Source organism: Vanellus vanellus, assembly GCF_965231255.1.
Source record: "Vanellus vanellus genome assembly, chromosome: 7".
Lineage (NCBI taxonomy): Eukaryota > Metazoa > Chordata > Aves > Charadriiformes > Charadriidae > Vanellus > Vanellus vanellus.
Window position 1 is genome coordinate 35,497,769 of NC_138912.1, and position 22,009 is coordinate 35,519,777.

The following is a 22,009-nucleotide window of genomic DNA, read 5'->3' on the forward strand; positions in this document are numbered from 1 at the left end:
GCCCATTGATAGGACGAGGGGTAATGGGCACAAGCTTGAACATAGCAAGTTCCATCTTAACATGAGGAGGAACGTCTTCACTTTGAGGGTAGTGGAGCACTGGAACAGGCTGCCCAGAGAGGTTGTGGAGTCTCCCACTCTGGAGACATTCAAAACCCTCCTGGACGCTGTCCTGTGCAACCTGTTGTAGGTGACCCTGCTCTGGCAGGGGGGTTGGACTAGATGATCTCCAGAGGTCCCTTCCAACCCTGACTATTCTGTGATCTAGTAATTATGGCTTAGACTGTTACCTCTAATAACTATTGTGGTAAGACATCCTTTTGTTCACCGTTGCTGCTCCCCCTGCAGTGGTGGGAGATCTGAGTTGCATTCCAACCTGAATTACCTTAGGATCCTATGAACTGTTTTAGACACTTCAGCAGTAGTTCAGGCACACGCACGTGTTTCTTCAACTGGCGCTGCTATGGGGCTACAGTTCCTGGACCAGACAACAGTTGAAGCTTCTACAAAGATTTTGTGGGTTTTTTTTGTTGTTGTGCAAAAGTGAGAAGCCTTCAGTTAATTTGCTGCCTTAATTGGTCTGAATTAATGCGTGGTGCAACTCCATTAACTTCAACTGACCCTGCAACATCATTAAAACAATAGAAAAGTATTGATATTTCCCTAATGCAGCCACGTTGTTGTAAAAGGCGTCACCCTAGTTTTCATGTGATGGAACTAAAAATCTATGTATACCTTACTTTCTGATTTGAAAATACAGTCTCTCAAATAAAGCAGTGACTATTTTAGCTTGCAACAGTGGGTTTCTGTATGGATCAAGCTTGATTCCTTTGTAAAAGGATGTTAATGTGTCTCTTAAGAGCTGAAGAAGGTTTGCTTGCAGTTTATATAGATGAGTAGAAAAGGAAGAAAAATTGGAGGGAACAGTATATGCTGTCAGACGTACCTCATAAACCAGTAGCATTCTAATTGCAAACTAAAAAGTGAATGTATTTAATTGTTTGAAGTAGACAAAAATGTAAACGATGTTTTGCCAAAACTAGAATGGGTTTCCTGTTTACCTGTAGCTGCAATGGTTGTGCAGGGGGAACTGTTTACGTAGAATTTTGAAAGAGTTTTGGAGCTACTACTCGCCTCAAATTCTCTAAACCAAAAAGGTAAGTCTAATTTGCTCACTACTGAGAACACATTGTCCTTTGTGTCCTATGCCGAAAGACAAGACAACGTGTTTGGTTGCTGTATCTGAACTTCCTTACGTTTATCGTTGTTATTATTATTTTCTTCAAGAAATACTTGTTCAGCATGATTAGACCTAAGTTTTCAATGGTCTTAAGTTATATTTTTTTACTAGGATTTTTTTTTTTTGGTTTAGGTTCTTCTTTCTTTAAAAGGTGGTCTACTTGATCTATACCTAAACTCTCATCAGTTCTGCTAAATTCGTGTGTACCTTGGAAACAGCTGCTTCTATTTCTGATATGCAGAGCAGCTTTTATGTCTGGAATATTGTCTGGCTTTTCCAGGAATACCAGCTGGTCTAGTGAAAAATACTACTACTACCTAAAATGCTTTTCCTGTATATGCATTTACTCTTACAGCTGTTTTAAATTATGCTGTAGCAAAACATTTTGGTGCTGGTACTACTAGAATCAGTTTACAAACTCTTGAAGTAATTGGTCATTATTTCTTCAATGAATCTCTGTTTAGCTAAAATGATCTGCCATGTGATAAACTGGAATCCTGTATGAGGATCCTGATTGAAGAATCTATATTGGTTTTACTGAGTCTACTGAAAAAAGTAGTTTTGAGTCACCCCAAAAGTATTTTGAACTATGTTCATTTATTGATCATCCTTTTGGTTTGGTGGTAGTTTCCTGACATCATCCTTCAGGTCTGTATTTCCTTATGAGCATCTGCCTGATGCTGTGACTGCTTACAGCCCTGAAGCAAAGCAGGCTCTTGGAACGAAATGTAAGAGACAACTTCTGAAGTGGGTATTTCCAGAATACCAGAACAGTTGAGTATTTTTTATATATTCTTTTTTTTCTTGACCCCTCAGACCTTGGTGCTAGCTTAGCTGTGTAGGGTTGAATGCAGCAAAAGCAGAGAAACAAGGGATGGGATTTTGCCTGAGGCTAGCGGTCTTTTTAAAGAGGATCTGGGGGCACTCTCAGTCACTTTAGTTGGTGATATTAGTAAAATGAAGAGGTTAGTGGGTCTCCACTAACTGTTATATTAAGATGTTTCTTTTGAGCTGTCGCAGCCTCAGACAGTTCCTGTCCAAAACGTGTTAGCTGTAAAACTGTGCTTGACTTCTCTAATTCCAGGAGGGATGTGATTTTTTGTTAACTTTTTTTTTTTCCCCTTCCTAAGTAGAGATCTGGATGAGGGGAATACGTCACCCTAATCATAGAATTGAGGGAAAACTATCAAGGAATGAGGCAACGTTCCCACTGCGTCTAGCCCTAGACTGGCCACCATAAGTTATAGTCTGTGTCCCCCTGTGTCAAAAGCAACTAAGTAAATTCCTGGTTTTGGACCTTAGAAGTCAGGGATGTGCCACCACCATTTGCCTGAAACACAGATTCATTTTTACCTCTTTCCATCTTGAGGCAGTGGAACCAGCTATGTTTGCAAAGCACTCGAGAGAAGGGTGCACCTAAAGTAAGACTTATTACTAGCTCTTTTTCTTCCCGGCATCTGAAGGAGGATGTTGTGCTGTGTCTGCTGCTTGTTGGGCCCTCATTCCTGGCCTTGCTGAAAGCAATACTCGGGGTGCTTCTTCAGGACTGCTTGTCCCATATTTTGAGATTTGTCCATGTCCTATCAGTGAATGTGAAGAGGCTTTTATTCAGCTGTGTAAGTAATGGTTTCTTGCAGAACATGCCCTGAAAATGGTAAGGGCAGTGTACCAGTCTGTAGAAAGACCTTTAAACTCTGAGTAAGGTATTGAAGAGGGGAAAATAGGAGGCTGCTGGGAGGATTGTCATTCATTAATTCCACTTGCAATTGAGAGAGAGGAAACATTGAGTAAAGACCCGTCTCCCTTTCTTCCTTCTCTTAACTGCTTCAGTCCAAGTAATAATAAAAAAGCAACTTATTCTCTTGCTCTCGTCTTCACGTTTACTACTGTTGTTTACAGAAAAGCTAACACTCAGTTCAATATGAAGTCTGCACACTTATTTCCATCAGATTTATTTTTTTCTCCCCCACCCCCTATCTCCCCTGCTTAATTGGCAATGTAGAAAAGGCTTAGTTGGAAAATGAAGACTGCTGTTATTGCTGCCCATATCTGGGCATGGATATTTAGATTTCTAATATACTTCTCTGAATACACTGGTAGTCCAGACTCTGCTGCTTGTTTTCTTCCTGCTTATTATAGATGACATATTTCCCCCAGAAGGTGTGTTCCAGCCATTGTGAATTAATTTGGTTTTCTACAAGTAATTGTTTTAATTATGTCAACAGAATGAAAGCATCAATGATTACCACGAAATAAAAAGTTGTGTTGTATGTATAAGAATAGAGAGAAAACATTCCATAAAAAAGAGAAATACCTTTTGGTTTTGTTGCATCATAAGATTATAGGATAAATGAGGCTGGAAGGGACTTCCAGAGACCTTTAGTCCACCCTACTGCTGAAAGTAGAGTTATGACTGCAGAACCTCTCTGGGTAACCTGTTGCAGTCCTTGACTGTCCTAGGGAGGAGTCTGAACTTCTCTTGTTCCAACTTCATTTCACTGTGCAATGTAATGGATTGCCTCTCTCTTAAACTTGTTGCTCACTTTTGAAAATAGCAGTGGGGATGTGTAATGGACATATAACGCTATATTTGTTCCTGCTGCGTGGGGCTGGCAGTATTGACAGTATAATGTGGTTCAACATGCAGTTTACAGTTGCTTCTTAATGTGATGATGTTGAAGGCTATTGAAACAGTTCTGGTGTTATGATTGCTAGTTGTTGTCTTCCTTTGCTTCTGGAAAGATCACTGAAATTGTAATAATAAATGAGGGTACCTGATAAATTATATTGGTGAACTAATCTAGTTCCCTATTTTGAGAAATATTTCACATTATTTGTTTGTTCTGTGGCTAACAGTGTGAGGATATAGAGAAAAGGAACTCTAAATTGGATTCTTTATGAGTAAAGGGATAGAAGGAATTCTTACATACAGGCTGGAGATCTGTGAAGAGTCTAAAGAAAGACAAAACCTTTGAAAGAAGTGTAATGGACAAGATAAAACTGTGGCTGAGTGTAGCTCTTTTCTTAAAATAGCTCAGAGACTGGCTGGCTGACCAATTTTGATTGATATGTATTTTAGGAATAACAGTATCCTTTGAAAAAGGAACTGACACTGGTGGAGTTTTCATGGCCCGACTGAGCATTTTATTCTCTGAGACCATGGAGACAGCACTAACATACAACTCAGTTTTGTTTGCAGATACTTACCTGTTATCATGGAATAAATTTACTTACCAGATGAACTCCTATTTTTGGACTCTGATGAGGAGTCTGATGAGAAAGAAGAACAAATAAGCTGGAGATACTTCTGTGAAGCTGAGTTGACTATCTCTGTCTATCCCTTCTCAGTATTTCTGCATGAGACCTACCAAAGTTTAAATCATGGGGCTCATAAACAAGGTTCAAAGCATGAAAAGCTTCAGACCAGGTTCAAACATCTCATTCTATTACTACTGAGCTGAATTTCTGTTGAGAGAGTTTGGTGCCTTTCTGACTAGTATTGAATTGCTACTGATATAATGATCTGAGATACGACCTAATCACTTCTGCGGTATGTAAAACTAGCAAGAATGCGTTTCACTTTCTGCTAGGTAGTTATATTAAGATGACGTGTTGGTCCTAGAAATCATTTGCTGTTAAAATTTGTACAAAGCAATGACTGCTGTGGTTGCAGGTATGTGGCTCATTAAAACGGAATAGAAATTTCTTTCCCACAAACCAGAAAAGAGACCACAGGAAACTGGCACACTAGGACAGAGGAGATGCCGAACAAACACTCGGAGCACAGCCTGGATAATGGGGTTCTGAATTACTGGGAATGCATAATATGAGGGAAAAAAAAAAAGGCAGCTTGGTGTTGATTTAGTATCAGTATGTGCTGCTTGTACGGTCACTTGGTGAGTCCCTGTGCATTTCTACAATAGAATAATCTCTGTTCACTTAATCTGAAATGAAAGGAAGAATGGAATGGAAATAGTTTTACTAGAGGAGCGTAACAGATGCTATAATCCTAGCGTTCTTTTAGCTGAACAGTATAGGATCACCTCCCTGTTGCTCATTGCTTTTATTTTGTTTTTCCGCTTTAGATGTCTGATACCCCAAGAAGTCATAAACACCTTTCTGTTTAGCTTGAGAGTTAAAATTCTCCTTCATTATCTACATCAGCTGTGCAGTTCTGCTGCTACTTCTGTGCACAAAGGAATAGAGCACATGAACTGCTTTTCATGACAGTTCTCAAAGAGGGTGCAGTCTTGTTCCAACTTAAATTAGAATTATCTCTTAAAAAGCTGTGTACTGTGGATACGAAGTCAGTGCAACATGTGAATTTCTCCATGGCTAATTGGTCCGTGGCTAACTTACAATGACCATTTTTAGTTTATACTGATAACTGTATCAGAACAATGCACTAGATGGACATTTAGAAGTCAGTCATGTGTTACGCTTGCTTAATAAGGTAAATTTGACAAATTAAATGTAATAATGAGAAAGAAGAATCCATTTTTAATGCCCTGCGGTATCAAATGTGTCAGTATTTGCGCTTTAGCTGGCTGTACCAGAACTAGGGACTTGCAAACAGGATGAGCAAATTTATTGTGAAGCAAAATGTAATGTATATAGGGTTATACTTCTGGTCATGTTCATATAATTATAGAAATGAATCTGATGGCTTTGGGAGATAGTCGGAGATGGAGCCTGCCCTGACATGAATGAGGGGACACTGCCTGCATCACGTGATGTGGCATATTGGACTCGTGCAGGCTGATGCAATAAGGGCAGATCCACAGCTCAGTGTTTTACTGAGGAGAGGTGCCCATTTCTCGGCTGCAGGCAGTGCTTCAGCTTCTCGTCTGCTGTGGGACCTGATGTGCAAGACTAACATCTGCATCCCGCATATTGTGTTATGGAATAGGAGCAAAGCTGCCTTTGGGAATGTATGAGTTGGGACTGAGGCACAGTGGGAGATGCGGGCTAATGATCCTAATCCCCTGTGCCTCCCACTTTTAATCTGCATCTGATTTTGCTTGGTCACACCAGTGGTACTAGCAGGCAGGATAGTTGGAAGCTTCTGCTTTACAATTGACATGCATCTTCCCCGATACTTTAAGGCATCAGGAATCATAGCACAATGCACACAAACAAACAAACAAAACACTAAAACATACTGAGCCCACTGAATCTAGAGCAGCTGTGGGACAGCCATGCCTAGGTGAAATAAACAATACGGTTTCACAGAGGAAACTACAATGGGACATGAAGATGCAGCAAAGAAATAATACTGCAAAGTATTGAATGCAGATGAGTGAATATCCTGAACAGTGCGTGACCATGTCACGTCAAGCTGTTAATCGGAGAGAACTAAATCAGGATGCTCAAGTCCTTTTCAAAGCACTTTGTGTTCTGAGGAGCAATAGTCTTGCTTTTGACTGCAGAGAGTGATATCAATTACTCTTACCCAGAACGTTGTTTATTTGAATATTTACCGGGTTGTAAAAGACTCTTAAAGAAAATTGTACTGCAATAAAACTCAAGGGTGGGGTTTTTTTTTTCCCTTTTATCCAGGAAAGCAACAGAGCAGAGTCTCGGATTCTACCCTCTTCAACTTCCCCTCTCTTCCTTGTTCCTGTCAGAGTAGATCATAATGAAAGTGTTAGAGGCAAGTTGATAATAGACCTCATGATATCTTTTCTTTTGGTTCCATTTGCAGTATTATAATGCTTTAATCTCTTGGTTCTTTTTTCAAGTGGCTGTAGCATGCGTACATGAGTAGGTTTGGGAATGTACTGTGCATTTGTGTCACGTGCATGTTGAGCTGTAACAATCATACCGTTGCTGAATAGCAGGAATCAAGGCTGTCCTATGTAATTGACAGATCAGGTCATGGAAAGTTACAAGGAAAATAAACATATTGGTTATGTGTTTGCTGGACATGGTCCTTATCCTTTCCTGCCACCATGACAATGTTAGGTATGTGGTTTCATAAATTCTGATGTCAGGGGTGAATCAAGCATAGAGTATGGCCATGTATATTCATTTAAAGAGAACAGAAGTGGATTTTTTTTTTTCTGCTAAATCTCTGGAATGCATTACATCAGTGTATTATCTGCCTCATCAGAGCGCCTGTAAATTGTGACGTGCATCATCAAAACGCTCTTCCTCTAATGATTCATAATGGAACATGGTGTATTAGAGGTAATCCATTTTAAAATCTCCCTGAGCTGCCAGAATAATTTATACTGTTTTTTTTTTTTTCTATAGAAGGAAGGGCAAACATGCATATATTTCCTAGTGTATAGAACTTATAACAAAGATCAGAATGTTAATGTGTATTTTTATACTGCAAAATCTATTCATGTGTTAAGTACATGTTGTACAAGCAGTGAGTAGTGTAAAGCTGCCTTTGCAGAACTGCTAAAACCATTTCATTCATCATATTCGTTTAGGTGGGTACTTCATGGGAACTAAACCAGACATTATGTCTAGGGTTACTCACTTTCTATGTGCCAGAGAGGAAAATAAACACATTTTGATTAACTCTATTGATTTGTCCAGCAATGCCATCACAGAATATTTGAGAGAAAAACTGAGAGGTTTCCCTCTTCCCCTCTTTTATGTTGTGTTTCACTGTGGTGATATTGTTTGCTGAAATTCCCTGTCCTGTGACCAGCTCATTATCTTGCAAGGAGAAAGCTGGGTGCGTTCTGCTGACTCGCAGAGATGAAGATTTCTGTATCTGTCCAGGCAGACAGTCTAGTGAGGAAGCATACAGCACAATTGCATCTTTTGTTGCTGTTTCTGTTACCACTCACATTCTAGAAAAATAGAGTAAGAATATTTGTTCTTACGTTTGGACAGCTTTGTTCTGAATTGTTGGTGGGAAAAGTAGATCTTTCCCCACAAACAAAGCAAGTTGTTCTGCATAGGTTAGCATTGGTGCAATTGCTTGGAAGCCTGTCTGAGCATTAGGACAAGGTGGATTTGAGGACTAAACCTTGTGAAATCATAAAGGGAAAGGTAGGGTTGGGAATTTGGTATCACCTGAAAAAAGGTGAAGGAAGTTCACTTTGAAGGAGTCTGAAGTTTCAGCAAAAAGACCAGTGCTAGAACAGTGGGCTTTGGAATGGTAAGAACTCTGTTAGATGCACTGGTAACTTACTTGACTACATAAGGAAAAAGGAAAGAAACTTTGAAGATCCTCTTACTTCTGCAATTGACTGTGGTTTTTTTGGTTTTTTTTTTACTTATAAATGGCAACTGGTTATTTAGTCATGTAAATGCTTCCTTCCTACTTATGGCAAACTTACTTTCTTGTAGCTTCTTTGGAAGATTATGGCAGCTGAATATTCTTTAACTATGTGCTTTCTAACACTTTCAGAGAATTCTCATAGATTTGTAAGGTGTGACTTCCTTTTACACAACCCATGTTGACCCTTTCCCAATATATCACACCCATCTATGTGCTCACAAGTTATCTTTATTATAGTTTCTACCAGTTCTCATCTACAAACATCAGATCTACTGATCTGTACTTCCCCCTCTGTCTCCTAGAACAGTTTTTCAAAATGGGCATCGTATGTGTGATCTTCTAGACTTCTCATAGTCGGGCACTTTTAGGCAAGAGGTTACACAGCACAGTTAACTGCTCAATTATTTAATTGTAGATTTTGTCCATAAGGTCATAGGTGAATACCACCTGAGCCCAGTGACTTGTCATTGTTTAGAGCGTTCAGAGTAGAAGGTTTTTTTCCTCTTGTTTTAGTGTCTTTCAGCAGCCCTTTGATTTATGTGTGGGGAAAACAAAAATCCCTGTGTATGCCTTATCCTGCAAGGGGATCTAGTAAGGGAATATCTTTAAGCTGCCCTACAGTGAAAATGAATTTTAAAAAACCCCACAACTTAACTTTTGTTTAATACAATAACCTTATCTTCCCTGAGCGCTCCTTTTATACCTTGAACAGTAATTGCTTCTATAGATTCATAGACAGGTATTCCATTCCTGATATGTTTGAAAAAGGATATGTTACTAGGTTTTATGACTCTTATAAGCTGATCCTAAACCGCTTTCTGTTTCCTTTCTCTTTACCTGTGTTCTTATATTTAGCCTGCCAGAATTTAAGATCCTGTCTATTTCCTTTGGACAAACTTTCAGCATTCTGAAGGATGTCTTCTCACTTTTTAGCCACTGTTTAGCCATGTCTGCTTTTGTGTGACGTTTCTAACACCTTTTTGGTTTCAAAGGCGAGCACTTACCTTAAGCCTCCAAAACAGTGCCTTTCCTTATTATCTAGGTGGCAGAAAGGACTATGTGGTTTGGGGTGTGTGTGTGAGAATTTAATTAAAATTAAGTTAGAACGAAACCCAAAAGCTTTGATGTTGTGATAATAATGCTCTAATGCAACATGGTATTTAAAGCATACTTACAAAAGAAAAGGATCAAATCCAGGATGGTATTTACCTGAATAAATAAAATCTACATCCTTCAAGCTCTCCAGAATTAATTAATGTAACATTGCATTCCATGGCAGTTGAAAGAAATGAAGAATGAAACTTCTTGATCCACATCCTTTCTTGATCTCCTGAGCAGGCCTGCTGAAGATTATAGGACTAATTCTCAAGTAAGATAAAATTAATGTTGTGTGAAAATATTAGCATTTCAGTGTAAAAGCACTGAGCATAACAGGGTTATGAAACAGTGGCTGTGGCCGGGGCAAGATGTCTCCTATTTCTTTTTTATGTTTGGGTTAGTCCTGTAGTAAATATTGGAAAAAAAAGTGACATTTGGGGGATTTTAATGAAGGATGTCTAAGGAAAAAACAAATCCAACCCCCCAAAAAAAAACATCGCAAGATCATCCTGGATTAGAGTATTGTTGTATACAATAACTAATCAAAGGATTAAAAGCTGAAGGTTATGGTATCTATGGAGAGAACCTTGAATGCTGAATGATTTTGCAGGAAAGCCATCTAGTAGAGGTACATTATTTGAATATATTTTTGAGAAGTGCTTGTATTTTTAACTGAATGTGATTTTTCTCACAATCTGAAATGGACAATGGGTTAAAAGTTCAGTGGCTGAAACTCATGCAAATGCTCTGTTGTCCGTGTAATTTCAATTAATATATTATAACACTAATACATTAATTCAGTTCACTGTGAATATTCTGGGCTGGATTTTAGTATATGGACTACCTGAGATTATAAAAGAGAAGCTTTCCTTGGTTTCTCATATTCATTAAATTTGCAAAGAACTTTCCAGTTTTCTCACTACTGCACTGGCTTTGCTTCATTCAGCATAATATATATGTTCATGTAAGTTCTTAATACATAGTATAGATTATGGGAAAAAAAAAAAAAGTCTTGCTGGTTCTGGACATACTTCATTGCTATGTATGAACCAACTTTAGGAAACTGTTTGGTGAAACATCTGCAGAGGAAAGTCCTCACTCCAGACTATACGAAGCTGATAGATGTCTAGAGAGTTGTCCTAGAAAACGCACGTTCCTTCTGTTTCTGTGGCAATGAGGATCTTGCTCATTTGGCTTTTACTATATCGGGAAGTTTGGCAAAAGGACACTTAAGCACAGGCTGTACAAAGCTGCCCAACAACTCTATGGAATGGTTTTCACACTCTTACTGCAAATTATCCTTTCTTATAAATTGTGGCTAATGACAACACTATTCAGCATCTTTTTTTTTAGAGCTAGTCAATATCATGATTTGCTGGTAATATTATTTGTCACCTTATATTTACTGATGAGGAATAGATCTAATTGGGGACAGACTCTCAGGTTCCCTAGCACTCTCAAAGAACATGAAGGTAATGCAATACTTCAGGAATTTGCTATTCAAGTACACGTACTTCTGAATCATCTGAATTGTATTTTTTATAAAGAACATCTTTTTTTGAACTGGCAATGCTGTTTTCCAAACCTGTTTTGTCATTTGACAGATGCATTTTAAACTTTCATTTAAGCTATTATTGAATTTTACAGAATTGTGTGTAAAATCAGTGCAAAACATATTTGCAGCATTATATTTTAAAGTTATTACAGTAACCTATTTTTATGCGCTTCAGCATTAGATGGCACTGTTTTCCAAGCTTACTTTTCACAAATGAGTCTGAGAAGTAGAAAGCTAAAATTGAAATGCCATCAAGTAATGGAGGTTTTAGTATATTTACCATAAGATAATTTAATTAAAATGTGGGAGAGTGAATTGGAAATGTATTGACCACTATCAGTTGGAAGTTTGGCAACTTTCCAAGTTAATGCTGTTACAGTTTTGGATTAATAAAGCATCCCCTCAATAGATTAGACTTCTTACCACTCTAATACAGCCTATTAATGGGACTTTTGCATTTACCTTGCTGTATTTATGGCTGGCGCAGGTGTGACTGACACTAAAACAGTGAATACTTCACCTGAGTTTTTACCCGGTTTACCTGTTTTTGTTTGACTGTGTGCGTTTTGCTTTTGCGTTGTGGTTTGGGGGATTTTTATTTTTTTTTTTTTTGTTTCCTGTTCTTGCAGTCCTTAGGGTTCTCATAGCAGCTTTGCTTCTTTCACGTGAAGCTCACCTGCACTGTCTTAAAATAATTTGCTTGAGAACCAGTGCTTGAATTGAAATGAAGGGAGTTCAGTATGCTCTTATCAGTCAGCACAGCAACAGGAGGAAGAAAGGTTTCCAGCAGCTCTTGCTGAGAAAGCTGTGTGCCTCTGAAAGTGCACACCCAGCAAATGTCCCTGCTTGCCCTTTGAGGGTCTCCTCACTCCTTTCTCTCTCCTCTTCTGACTGGGCAAAGCAAGGACGTTCATTGTCCACCTCAGCCACAGCAGGAGGTGGCAGGTGTGTGTTACTGCCAGGCCAGATCTGGCCTACGAGTGGAAGGGTTGTTAGGGTTAATCTGTTAGGGTCAATACAGGCTGTGCCCAGAGCTCTTGATGGTTCAAGGAGTGGAGCTGACCAAATATTTCTGAGCTTCCCAGCATTGGAATCTGCTGTGAAGGCTTTCTAGAACCAAACTGCACGTGCTGTCTGTTGCTTAGCAAGTTACAACCAAACCTAACCAGAATGTGAATAGTGGTTTAGCAGTGCAGCGCTATCTCTAGCAGAAGAGAGCTATTAGCATCAGGAATATACGTTCTGCTGCCCTGAACCAGGATTTGCTGCCTCTCCTGAGCTCGCCAGGATTAGCTGCTGCTTGGTAGGATTTGGATGCATCCTCACATGTCGCCCATGCTATTGATACCTTAGCACTAACAGAACTTTTTTTTTGTAAAAAAAAAAAAAAAAAAGCATTAGACACAATAATATCAGTATGTGGCTTAAGTATTTAATAAGAAAAATTTGAGTGTTAATGCAAATTCAAGTACTACTGTTTTAAGAACATTAATTCAATATCATGAGTTAGCAAATCAGTTGTCAAGCTCTTTCATTCTCTCTGTTCTGCTTTTAAACTTTTTTGATAAAATAACTTTTTAGCTCAAAATTCCAGCTTTGCCTTTGTGATTACTAATTTATATATTTTTCCTTCTCTTTTGAGATAGCTTTTATTTTCTGATTTAAGTACTGAGAAAATTGTGGTTTTACAGTGGTATATGTTGCAAATATCTAGAAAGAAAGTACAGAATGCTTGTGTTGAGACCTTGGGTGGTTAAAGAGAAGCGATGTTGCTGCAGGCAAATCTCTCCTTTTCAGGCATCAACAATGTTTAAATTAATCAATGGAAGTACACAGGAGTATGAATGGTCTCTACTGCAAACAGCATTGCAAGGGTGCCATGCTTAGGAACAGGCTGGAGGTTTAAGGGATTTCCTTCTTCTGGGGCAATAGCCTGTATCCCTCTGCTTTCCCACTGTGGCTGTCTTCTCATGTCTCTTTGCTGTCAAGTAATAGCTTTGATACGAATTTAGTCAGTATCTTCAGTTCTAATATCGTTTGGGGATAATGACAAAGTTAACCAGCCACCTTTCACCAGATGTGGTATTTATTTAGGGCAACAAGCAATATAGAGAAAATGAGCGCGGAGTCAATTAGCAGTTCACATGCACTGGCGATTACCCACTACCTGCACAGTCCTGTCACATGCATATGTGTAGGTAGCGCACCACAGACAAATAAAAGCTCAATTCTCTACCTGGTCCAAGCTGAAAAAGATTTGTTTGTGACTGTAACTGAATGAATATGCCCAGTGCAGGAGGGAGAATAAGAGACACGGTCCATGAATCTTAGGTGAGACTCTTACCCTTGCTTGGTCATGCGTGGCTTTCTCCTGTCCTGGAGTACTTGACAAGGTTTACTTTTATTTGCTTGCAAAGCACAAAGCAAAGGCATCCATTGATACTCAAGTGTATCAGATTTTTTTTTTTTTTTTTGAACCAGTAAGTACCTGCAACAGAGGTGTCCATTAATTCAGATTGTCTTTAGTGTGTAATTGACTTTCTTTGGTTCAGGATGTCTGTTTCCCCTTGCAGCAGGGGTAAGAATTCAAGAGTCCAGTCACTTGCTTCTGTAATTTGTATTAATTAGCTTCTCCTTTTCCCCTCAGACTCCAGTTTCCACAGAGAATTAACTTTGTCATAAGTACAGATGATTGTAATCTTTGCTGTACTCAATATTAAAAAAATTGAACAGTGTCTAGGGTACCAGAGACCTCTCAGTGTATTTGTCATGTGAATGCCCTTAAGACTCAATTTCTCTAACACGATAGTTATCTTAGGGTAATAATGCAGTATCAAATGTTTCTTTTTTAAAACATGCGTGTTTATTCATTAGAGTACCTTTCAGTTACTGAATTGTTTGTGGTACACCCTCCTTTTTTGCAACCTACTCTGTATATGCATATGTTTATCGTATGTCCTGCTTAGTTAGAAGGTCTTCAAATACACTGAAGTATTGGAACCTATTTTATAATTCAAGAAAACTCCATACTGTTTTAGTTTGTTATGAGTATTAGTTTTACTAGTTGGCAGTTAGGTGCAAAATAAGCTGGGAGGAAATAATGTTGTTCAGTTTAAGCTGCTGTCTGGTAAATACTTGAGTATTGTTAAATAGATAATGCCAATACAAGAATATGCCCAAAGACATGGCAAACCGAAAAGCTTTGGAGATCCACGTGTTGCAGATGTGAAAGTTGCTGCTGACTGCCAGTGTTTTCTGACGTGTCGGTGGTATCCCGAGGAAATAGGATATCTGCAGTCAATCCTTCACCTAAAAGAAAACAGTCTATAATTACATGAGAAGGCTTTGCTTCCACTATAAAATTAATGTTGTGTTCATTTCAGAACGGTTTTCCTGTCACAGCAAGTCAATGCACAGGACTATGTGAACTTAACTGAATCTGCTGAATAAAAACGATTAGAATCTGGAAAATTGCACAGTTGTACTAGCAAAGACAACAAGACTAGAGTCCTATGGTAGTTGCTTCATAAAAGTCAGAAAAGAAGCTAACTTAAGTTTATCACTCCACCTACATGTGTAATATTTCCTCCCACCCCACCTTGGTTGGTGAGTAAGAGAACAGTTGCTGTGGAAGTTGTGCATGAGGTTACTGAGGCCATGTGTAAAAGTTCCGTATCTGTTTATCTTCTAACCTGTTTAAGATGAAGCATAACTCTGCAATTTCTGTTTGTGTCTGTCTGCTGTATATTTGAAGAAAATCTGTGGAATTTACTTTAGCTGGGGTAGCCAAACATTCATCAGTGAGGATGGCCTTAGGAAGAAATACACTGACACTGTTCCAAATCAGAGGAGTTCACTGGTATCTCAGTAGACAAACATCTTCATTCACTCAGTTGTGATTAACATTTAACCTTTAAAATGGCATTCTCTTTACTTTCTCAGGCTGTTGGGGTTTTTTTAATTGTACTGACTGCCATTTATCTTTTAATCTCTTATATGACATATGAGTATACGCATCTCTAATTCCTTATTTGGAGCAACTGAATGTGACTCAAAAAAACATTTGATACACTCATCTAAAGCCTTCACATAGCAAAATAAATAGAGAATCTCGATTTATAGACAGCTTGGAAGGCAGTTCATTGAGCATCATAAAAACATACTGATACAGAGGAAAACAAAAGCATGTTACGGTGTTTCTACTTTTCTCTTTTATACAGACTGGTAGCTTTTACTCGGCAGGTCTAAAAATGAAATGAGTGATAAAGGTGCAGGTCAAAACTTTGGAACTGTATCTTGGGGAAATTCTATGAATTTCTATGGATTTTTTTCTTAAGGCTAAATGACTAATCAGGAAACTTGGATATAGATCTGAACTTTTTCTAAAATCTATAGGTATTTGACATCTGGTGACTTGATTCTGTCTCATCTAGGATCTTGAAACTCAGCTTTTTTTTTTCCTTACAGAATCAATGATACTATCGTCAAAATACAGATCCTTGCTTGGCTTTTAAATGGAAAATTTATACTAAAAATCCTGAAATTTCATTTCATTGTGAAGGTGATTCTATTGTTTTGTTACGTACAGATGAATTGGAAATGTACTAGTTCCACAGGTCTGTAAGCATCCAATTTTTCTTCCACAATTTACTTTAGTCATCTTCCTTGGGAATAAGAACAGGTGTACAAGACTTGGAGATATTTAACAGTAGAGCTTTGAAAAGTTCTGTAGGAATATAGTTACTGCTTTGGAGGAAAACCATGCACACTGAATAAATTGTATTAATGCTGTATTGCTTGATGTATAGTCTTAAATTATAAGATAGCTTGCATTGGTGGGTGTATCATAATGACTTAGTTTAAGAATGTTTAGGAGTTTGCAAATTGCTTTAAAAATCAGTAGAAATGGGATCTAATTTTGAGCTATACCATGGTATTAAGTAGCAGTGTGGATCAGATCCTTCCCTCGGATACTCATGCTAACAAGTCAAATAAATAAAAGCTAATATCTAAGGGTAAAATTAGACTTCTTGTAAACACTGGTGTTTTTTTTTTTTTTCTATTGTTGTCACTTCTGTTTTTCTTCACAGACTTAGGCATATTTCTGTTGCAAATGTTTTGAGATTAATCTTTGTGGTTTAAGCTACTGAATGTCCTTAGTTTGCAGTGAGGAACTTGTCAAGATCAAAAGTATGTTCAGGGTCATGGTACCTACCTATAACTGTGTTTAGGTCATAAATTCATAACCTAATCCTGTTGTGCTGTATAGATAACATTAGTTAACTGAATCCGTAGTGCTGTATCTGCAGATAATTGAAGCTGTAATTAACAGTATTATGTCGCTTATACAGAGGGTAACATCACCTAGGAAACTACGGGTGTACAGAACAGAAAAACCCCTCTGAACTGCAAAACTGGTAGAAATTAGTATCTGATCAAGCATTTTGTGCTTTAAGTGTAAATGTAATAATTCTAATATTTAAGTAGGTTCTCTATTCCTGTTAAACTCCATTTTGAGCAGAAGAATTCAAGATTAAATTGATCTAATTACAGCTAATCGTTTTTATCGTATGCTGTTCAGTTCAGCTTCTGAAGTACAATGATCTTGCTCTTTTTCCCTCCCCTGCTATGCCTTACGTTTTTCATCCAAATTAGAATTAAAAAAAAAACACCAACAACAACAACAAAAAAAAAACTCAAAAGAAAATGCTAGGATTGTTTTTGAATAGTTTATATGCTGCTGTGTACCTTGATGCAAAATGTGAAATTTTTAATCTTGTGGCATTTTCTCATACAGTATGCAGTCATTGCTTGCTTGTAACTGGAGCCCAAATTCCAGAGGCTTAACGGTTGTTTTTGCAGTCAATGGACTCTAACAGTAAATTTATTGAACTAAGTAAGGTTAACTCTGCATGAGCTGACTAGGGTTAGAAACTGTATTTCTTTAGTCACATGCTGGGACTTCTGTGGGTAATTCTGAGATGTTGCATCTGATGAGTCTTTGCCTGGCCAGCTCTCAGGAGGTGGTGGGTGGTAGAAGTTGTCTCTTAGTACCATCTATATGTGTTCTGGATAAACATGTTGGAGGAACTTCTCCCAAGGTAGTTTTTCTTAAAATTCATTGCTGAGCTGTGGAATTCCTTGCCACAGAATGCTGTGATGATAAAATCCCACATGGTTGCAAAAAATGGTTGGGCAAATTCCTGTGAAGGAAACTCACCAAGGGCTTTTAAATACAAACACATCATGTACTTCTGGCTCACGTTGTCCCTGCATTGCAAATGGCAATTGCAGAGTTTCATCTTTTCCTGCACTCTTTCGCAAGACTCTACCAAAGTACTGTGCTATGTGAACCTTTATTCTGATTGGATACAACTTTTTTTTACAGAATACGCAGGTAACTTCCTGGAAGATACTTATACTACTACATTCTTCCTGCACATAGCTCCCAAAATTCTTCAAGGGCAATGTAAAATCACTGTGACTAGATGAAAACTATTTTTGCTGAAACAAAGGTCAACTATTACTGGAGGGGAGAAAAATTCTTTGTTTTTGTATAGCCAAAATTTTAGTGTATCAAAAACAAATCCCTGCCATGAATTGTACATGGAGAATTGAATGAAAGCACAATATACTTAATTTGCTTTGTGTATGTTCTGGTGCTGAAAACAACTAAAGAGAGAAACTAAAAGCCCTGTTTGGGTAGGGTCAGTCATTCTTGAAGCTGCTAAACTTTATCAACAGTATAAGGTTGAAGCTAATAGAGAAAGGCATGTTAATGTGCGGTAACGTTAGTATGATTTGAAAAGTAGAACTAGATGGAAAAATGTATGCAGATGCTCTCATTTTCAGTGATGGAAGGGATTCGTTGAATACAATTCCCTAACTATAATATTCCACAGAATCTACACAAAGCTATTTCTAGCCATACATAGTCTTAAAATGTTTGATTTAGGTTAGCAATGTAATGCTAATAGGGTGTGCCATTAAAATCTGTGGTGTTGTAGCTGAGGAAAAAGGAAATAGGAACGTTGGGAATAAAGTAAGAGAAGATTAACATGGCAGACCAGCACTGCTTAGCAAGTCCTCTGTTCTGCCAGGTAAAGCATAGTTATATGTAAAGATCTGGAGATACTAAATCGCTATTTCTGTGAAAATTGTTTTGTTTCTGGTTAACCAAGTTGATGTGTATTATCTTTAGATAGTTAATCAACAACCTCAATAAGTCACTCCTACAGGTGGAAATTATACTCTGTAGAGTAATGGGAGATAGAAATTAATATTTATTCAAGATTTTAAAACTCTCTTTGAATAAAGCAATGAAAATGTAGCATAAGTCTATTAGAAATTATATTGGTAAGATTAAAAATTGAATTACTAAATGGCGTATTAAAAATGTGAGCCTACTTTAGTTTTGAAAAAAATACTTGTTGAAACTATTTTTTTCGTGTTAAAGTTGTCATTTTTTTAATAATAATGCTATTATTAATTTTAATAATTAATGTGACCAAAGCTTTATGCTGTTAGTGACAGTTAATTTCAAAGCCATGCATAATCTTAACTGCAAGATCACAATATCTCAGTGGGAAAAAAAAGTTTTTAATTTTTTTAAAATTTGAAAATAGAAGTTTGAGGATTTCTCAGACACATCTAGCTGTAGCAAAATTTTCTTTTAGGTGAAACAATACATTTTCCTCCCTCTTTGTTCAGTGTGTTTTTTTTGTTGTTTTTTTTTGTTTGTTTTTTTCCTCAAGGCATTTGCTTGGTTTCTTACAGATAAGACCTCTCATTAGTGCATATAAAAAATATGCCAAATTGGTACATAAGCACAATTGAAAATATTGGTGCATTCAGAAAACAGTTCTGCTGATGAAGATTTGCTCTTCCCCTTTTTTATGCTTGATCTTGGGAACCAGCTTTAAATAACTGTCATGTTGTGGGTGACCAAACCCCAGAATTTGCATTAACAGCCAAAACTTCAGCCAAAATGAGGTTACAGACTAACAAAAAATAAATTAAGCAAATTTGTTTAATCCCATTGGGGTTTTAAGATTGCTTTCACTTCGGTTGCAAACAGTCAAGAGAATCTAATTGTTATATGCAAGAATTTAATGGGTCTTACTCAGAATGTGTACCAATCACATGTCAAAGGAGTTGTTAATGAATCTTATTCTTGCCTGTTTCTCATCCTTGATTCTGTACCTTCTCATACATGCAGTTGAAGGCCAACTGAGAGTCTAGTGGTGGTTTTTTGTGACTATTACTGGTGCATTAATATCAAAAAGTTCATTCCACTTCCTCTGTTTAAATGAGTTTTTTTCTAAAGTCCAGTGCAGAGCTCCTGATAGAAAGCAGACAAGTGCAATAATCCCAATAAGAAATGTTTCCAGCCTGGGTTGCGCTACTACAGCAACATGTGTTACAAGAATAGCTGCTGGAATATCTACTTGAATGTTGTAAATTCTCTGGCCATATTAGCTACACTCAGGTGTGGTGGACAAAGGAACCTTTACCCCCACACCAGGGTTCAGTAATGTCTCTTGATGACCTATGGAGAGAAATAACAGCGTGCGCTACAGGTAAATGGTGTGCATTAGCTGTTGCTGTGTTGCTTTCTCCACAAACTTGCTGTTCACATGAAGTCTGCACAAATGTGCTGTATTTAATTCTTGCTTTTGGGTGAAACAAACCCCGAAGTGTGGCGAAATGCTGTTTTAAAAGTTCATTGGCAGCCAGATACCTCCCCACCCCGTTTTGCTTTTTAATTGAATGATTTGCCTGTACTGCGGCATACCTACCTGTCTGTACTGTAAGGAAACCTGTTGAAGCACCATGACACGTGCTAGCTGTTGCCTGCTGAAGAAAACCTGCTCTTTTAGTGTGTATAGAGATGGTAATCTTCAAACTTCTCCCTCTTAAAAGACTGAGGTATACTTATCCTTAATTTCCAGCATAAACCAATATGCATCTTTCCAAATCATCTTTGGAAAAATCTAGTAGCGCTGGGCATCCTAGAATCTTCTACCTCTGGTTTCTGAGTGCATGCCTTTGGTAGTGCTGGCCGTGTGTTCTAATTGTTGCCCAAAATGAACTGGCATTGCAGGAATCTGGTGTAGTTTAATTGTTGAAATGCTTTAAAAAAAATGATTGAAATATTAAATAATACAGTTCAGGATAAACACTTATACTTGCCACTAGAGAGATTTGGTGCCATTCTACCTTAAGGGGGAGCAAATTCAAAGCTTAACAGCTTGATTCATATTTGTTCTTCGTTGTTCCTCCTGTATGCGAGCTCAGTCTCTTGAATATCAAGTGGTTACATTACCAAATGCTTTTAGCTGCAGAGCATTCCAGCATACTGCATTGATGTTTCTGTCCAATAGCTTAACCTGCTTCTTTCCACACGCTGCAAAGACAAGCAGATGGTTCCATAATGTACATTGATACGCAGGCATAAAACTCACTTCAGAGCACTCTACCGTTTCACGCTGGCGGATCCCAGTGCGGTGTTTTCAGAATAGTGATTACTTCAAAGGAAGCCAGTTTGACAGAATGTGTTTCATGAAGGCGGTGGTTATAGCTTTGACGGATACACATAAAATTGTAAGGCTGTTTTCCTCTTCTTTTTGTATGAGAAAACAGGTCAGTTAACCTTCGCTCTTAACTTTTGGAGCGGGATTTTTGTTCCCTTTTCCCCCAGAGCTTTAGCTGTTATGGTTCTAGTGCTCTGGTTTAACCATGTATTGTAGTGATACACACATGGAGACACATTTGGAGTGATGGATAGTGTGAACTCAGGGTAAAGTTTCCAAATAGATGGTCCTATTGCAGTGATTATAGCTGTCGGTATTTGGGGTACGGAAGATGGGACTCGTTCAACTCAGTGACTGGTTGGAGTGTTACATAACAAGCATGTACAATGTTTTTCATCGTGGCAGACAAGGTTTTTCCAAGCAGCCCCGCTCCAAGAGCGTAGTGGGAACAGTGGGCGCTGAAATACTTTTTGTGAGGTACAACATTAGTATTTTTCCTAATCAAAATATCACCCAAAAAATAAGTCTCTCCTCCTGCCTTTATAAAGCCCAAATTTAAAGTGCATTGAACATCCTTTGGAGGCTGTTATAAATAAAAAATGTGGAAATAAAATGGATATGGCTTAGATGTATTGAGTAACAGTCATTAGAACATGGAATATGTTTGCAACTTGACTTCTCTGAGTTCCTGTGCATCCATCTGCCTCAGAAATGGGGAAGACGACATTTGTGAGATACATCAAAAAAGTAAGAAAGTTGATCTAGCAAAATTATCCAATGTGTTTTTCATTAAGTCTTTGGAAAGGTGGATTGTCGTTGGTGTGTGCTGTTTAACTGTAAAGCTTAAATTAAGAAAAAACACCTCTAACTTATGATGGGGCCTTGCTGATCTGGTAACAAAGGCAAGGAAACAGATTAAAATGCAGCAAGTGTGTTGGCTGGCCCCTTGTCTGTGGTATTGCCCGTATCATCACTCTGCCTACCCAGAATCCTGCTTTCTCCTCCCCCCCCCCAGCTAAACAGAAAGGAAATAGGAGAATGTTTCCATGAATCTTGGTTGTCTTTACGGAGAAAATTTCTGAAAAGCACCAGTACTTCAGTAAGATAGCGCTTCTGAGAGCTGGGTGAATCAATAATAATCAATAATGCTTGTTCAAATGGCAATATAACTTTTTAGGCGGTTCCAAATACTCTATGCCTTTTTTACCTATACAGACAGAATAATGGTTCTAAATTAAACCACAAAATATGCTTTATTGTTAAAACCTACTCATGGTAGATGTTTTGAATCAGATCTTTTTTTTTTGTACTGGGAAAATATTTAGGTTTCGGACTTTTTG